The following is a 5,115-nucleotide window of genomic DNA, read 5'->3' as shown; positions in this document are numbered from 1 at the left end:
TTTTACCATTGCAAACTCATTTTTTCATAGGCCCCACTTAATCAAATTGGCTCCTCAGTTAATTCAATAGCTGTCAGTGGCTAGGCAGTTTCACTAAAATACTGAAAATGAATTGGGGCTATAGAGACAAAACCGCAGAGAAATTTGGGAATAGGGATAGATTTCTTAAAGGGCTAGATTTTTATACTCTTACTTAACCAAATTAAAAAGACATTTTATGCCTATTGTAAGCTAAGCAGGCTTTCTCATTTAATTCCCAATATCTGCATTATTTCACAATGGGTACCAGATCTTAACTAATTAAACTTAGATTACCTTCAAGAGCACAAGTGCTCCAGAGCAGGTTCTGAGCCTGAAGGCTATGAATTGCCATATCTTTACTACCAATCTCAACTAAGATTCAGTAACAATTCAGTAGCACTAAATGGGTAAAAAGATCAGTTACTGAAAGCAAAAGTATTATTCCCTGTGAAATTAATTACTCCACCCATATAATTAGTTATCCCTGTCAAATGTTATAGGCTTTATCTTGAGGCCTGAGACTCAGCAATGCAGAGAAATGCAGACACAGCACTGAAATTTCCCTTTGGACTTGATTTAAAAATACATCAGTGCCAAACTTTATGAGAGTTAGTACTTAGTCCAAATGCACCGAATTTAATTCCTTCCTTTGCCCACTTATAATACAGGTGTGATAATAACAAAAATGCAAGCATCAGTAAAGCAAAAGACAAATGGAAGGCTTGATTCATCTTCAAATTGGAAAAATGGTCCTAAAATAATGAAGATTGAACCAAACTTCAGTTGGCTTCACTGGGCTAATCCATGTGCTCTGAATGTGCACTATTCCTGGTCAGGATATGAGTATGGAATATGCAAGTAATAAGTATGGAGGACTTTAATTTTTTTTCAAAACCTAATGTGATAGCCTCTTCAAGAAACAGTGCTGGGAAAACTGGAAATGCATGTGTAGTAGAATGAAATTTAACCCCTATGTCTTACCCTGCAAAAAATTCAACTGAAAGTAGATCAAAGACCTTGAAATTAGACCAGAAACTCTGAACATACTAGAAGAAAATGTAAGACCAACACTCCAACATATCAGCTCAGGAAGACTTCCTTAAGTAGACTCCTAAAGCACAAGGTGTAAAATCAAGAATCAAAAAATGGTAGGACATCAAACTAAAAAGCTTTTTCATAGCAAAATAAATAATCAAGGGGCTGGGGTGGTAGCTCACTTGCCTTGCATGTGTGAGACACTGGGTTCTATCCTCAGCACCACATAAAAATAAACAAATAAAATAAAGGCATGCTGTACATCTACAACTACAAAAAAAAACTTTTTAAAAAACAAATAATAAATAATATGAATAGAGAGCCTACAGAATGAGAGACTATCTTTACTACCTGCACATCTGATAGAGCAATTAGCCTCCAGGATATACAAAGAATTCAAAAAAAGATATATGAAAAAATGTTCAACATGTCTAGCAATTAGAGAAATTAAAACTACACTGAGATTCATCTCACTCCAGTTAGAATGGCAATTATCAAGAATACAAGTAACAATAAATGTTGGTGAGGATTTGGGGTAAAAGTTCACTCATACATTGCTGGTGGGACTGCAAAATGGTATATCCACTCTGGAAAGCTGTATGGAGATTCCTCAAAAAACTAGGAATGGAGCAATTTGATCCAGCTATCCCATTTCTCAGTGTATATCCAAAAGGATTTAAAATCAGTATACAACAGTGACACAGCCACATCAATATTTATAGCAGTTGAATTCATAATAGCTAAACTATGGAACCAACCTAGGTGCCCTTCAACCCATGAACAGATAAAGAAAATGTGGTATATACACACAATGCAGTATTACTCAGCTGTTAAGATAAATGACTTTAGGACATGCACCAGTAAACGGATGGATCTGGCTAAGTGAAATGAGCCAGTTCCCCAAACAGCAAATGTTGAGTGTTTTTGCTAATATGTGGAAACTAACCAAAAATAAGATGAAAAGGGGAAGAATGGAAAATCAGTAGATTAGACAAAGGGGAATGAAGGGAAGGGAGGGGGACAGGAAATGGAAAGAATGGAATGAATCTGACCTAATTCTTCTATGTACATATATAAAAATGCACCATAGTGAGTCACACTGTAGTGTACATCCATAAGAATGGGGTTCTGTTTAGAATAAGATATATTTCATGCTTGCATAATCATATCAAAATGGATTCTACTGCCATGTATAACTAGAAAAAAAATTTAAAATGTTCTAGGGCTGGGGTTGTGGCTCAGAGGTAGAGTACTTGCCTTCCATGTGTGAGGTACTGGGTTCGATCCTTAGTACCACATAAAATTAAATAAAATAAAGGTATTGTGTCTATTATACAACCAAAAAAAATTTTAATGTTCTAATAGAGAAAAAAATATAACCTGAAACTAGATTGTTTAACAAATATATTAAATAATATAAGCATCATATTAAATAACTCTAAGGGTAGTTTGTCAATATTAATCACAAGCTTAAACTTTGATATATGATTTACTTCAAATTTCAACTTCTAACATACTTTATAGTTTAATAATTAATAATGATTAGCAATGGTCACAAAGTCCTGATTATAAGGGTGCCAAGTAAATTGTTGTTTGTGGTAGCAAAAATTTGGAAATAATCCAAATGTTCAAAAATAAAAAATTGAGAAAATAAAATCACTTTCATATATGTGAGTACTATAGGAGTATTAAAAGTCATATGACAGCATTTACTATAAGTATTTACAAATATAAGAAAAATTGGTACCATGATTTGCTGTGTGGGTATCATATTCTAGAATCTAGGAAGGAAGAGTTACTTCAAACTTTGAGAAAACGCAAAAATAAGAACAAAAGCAAATGAAAAACGTCAGGGTCATCCTGTCTGGTTCTAGACTTAACATCAAAGAAATATCAAGGATTTCTTGCTAGTTACTGACTCTCCAATAATTTGGCAAAGCTAATATCTATTATATATGAAAAAAACTTTTAGATAGGATAATTATATGATAAAATTTTCATCTTTTCTATTATGAAGAAATAACTGCAGTCTTATGAAATTTTACTTAGTGTATATTTGCTTTATAAATCTTATTGAATGTACAGGACTGAAAATATTATTAGTTCCCCAATAAATATTTATTATTATGCTTTAATAAATTATTACAAATTTAGTAGAGTAAAACGGACAAATTCATCTAAGTTTGTAGGTCAGAAATATAAAAATCCAGGTGTCAGCAAAAACCTGTTCTTTGTGGAGACTATGGGGGACAATGTCTTTCCTTATTGGCAGCCTCTAGAGAATGCTGGTACTCCTGGGCTCCTGGCTACCTAGTACACTCTGTCTCTTATTTCTTCCTGTTAAAACTGATCTTCCTGACTCTCTCTTATAAGGACTCCTGTGATTACATTGTGTGATTATATCTAACCCAAATAATCCAGGTTACCCTCCTTTTCTTAGTGCATTTGTAATTAAGTTAAGGTTCCTATTTTTCTATGGAAGATAGTGTCACAGATTCCATGTATTACCATATGGACAACACTCATCCTCACAAGAATTCATGCTCTTCCCCCATACAAATACATTCACCACATTCCAAAATCCCCTGAAACCTCAACCCATTCTAGCACCAAATATCATTCCAGTGTCAGCAATGAGCACATTCTTTAAAAGAATATAAAGTCATCAAATAAATAACCTAACATCACATCTCAAAGTCCTGGAAAAAGAACAAATCAGGCTGTACAGGCCGCTGTGCTGTGAGGTCTGCCATCACTGGCAAATTGGGCCCAGGTTAATGGCGGGTCTGATGGGAAGTTGGGTGGGGTAGAGAATAGGGGGTGGTAGTCATGGGTGGTAGGAAAAGGAGGAGGAGTTGAATCACTTACAAATGGCACCCAAGCAGGACTCTAACCCCAAATTTCCAGTAGGGTGAGCAAGCGCTATACTTTCACGGGCCTTTTCTTCATGAAGCAAAGTGTATTAAGGTTGCCATAAAGGACAAATGAGTGAAGTACTTCATACATTACAGTGGTTGGAATAAAAATTGGGCTGAAAGGGTTGCAGAGAGCAGAGTACTCAAGTATGTGTACTTTTAAACAATCAGGAGCAGTATGAAGAGGGGAAGATGAGAGGAGCTACTGCAGGAAAGAAGGCATCTGGTCTGCCACAGAAACATGTTGAAGTGGAAACAAGAAAAAACAAACAAAAAACACCTGGAAACTGAGATGGTGGCAATACCAGTGAGAGACCTCCGCCACCTGGGAAGAAAAGGGCCCCAGTAGATCTTCCTGTTGAAAATGAAGAAACATTTATGAACTGAGTTGAAGTTAAAGATTCCCAAAGAGGTACAGCCATGACTTGTTGATGACTGAAACTTAATTACCAGACAAAAACAGCTCTTTTATCTTCCTGTGAAGAAGAAAATGGATTCTATTTTAGAGGATTATGCAAATTACAAGAAAACTCAAGGAAACATAGATAATAAGGAGTATGCCATTCATGAAGTTGTAGCAGGAATAAAAGAATAGTTCAATGTAATGTGGGGCACTCAACTGCTCTACAAATTTGAGAGGCTACAGTGTGCTGAAATCCTTGTAGATCGTCCTGATGTGCCCATGTCCCAGGAGTCTGCGTTACAACTATTTATTATTTGTAGGAATTGGAACAATTCTACACATAATAAACTTTTTATTATTTATCATTAATAAATAATAAATCCAAATAAATTTGAGAAGAGCCTTGCTTTATTACTGAATTATCGTCATGATTTCCTCAAGTACCTGGCAAAGAATTCTGCAACATTGTTTAGTGCCAGCAATCATGAAGTGACCCCTCCTGAATAACCTCAGAAAGCAGTATGAGGAGGCCCTCTTCACTGACCTGTGTTTAGATCTCTGTAAACACATTTTTGTTCTTAGTCCTTCCTTTTTACAAATGATGTACTTTGAAGATGTTTATATATAACAGAATTGATGTCTGCTTTCTATTTGAATTTAAACAGAGAAAATAAACGGAGTTACTACTCCTTTCTCCTTTTTTTAAAAAAATTTTATTTTGAAGTTGCTACTTGTGTCAAT

The 5,115-nt window shown here is 35.1% G+C and overlaps 1 pseudogene; it reads left to right on the top strand.

Moving 5' to 3' along the window:
- The first annotated feature begins 3,926 nt into the window (after positions 1 to 3,926).
- Positions 3,927 to 4,899, top strand: LOC113184229 (mortality factor 4-like protein 1; annotated as a pseudogene).
- Positions 4,900 to 5,115: the final 216 nt, after the last annotated feature.

Source organism: Urocitellus parryii, chromosome 1, assembly GCF_045843805.1.
Source record: "Urocitellus parryii isolate mUroPar1 chromosome 1, mUroPar1.hap1, whole genome shotgun sequence".
Lineage (NCBI taxonomy): Eukaryota > Metazoa > Chordata > Mammalia > Rodentia > Sciuridae > Urocitellus > Urocitellus parryii.
This window is presented reverse-complemented; position numbering and strand designations above follow the sequence as displayed.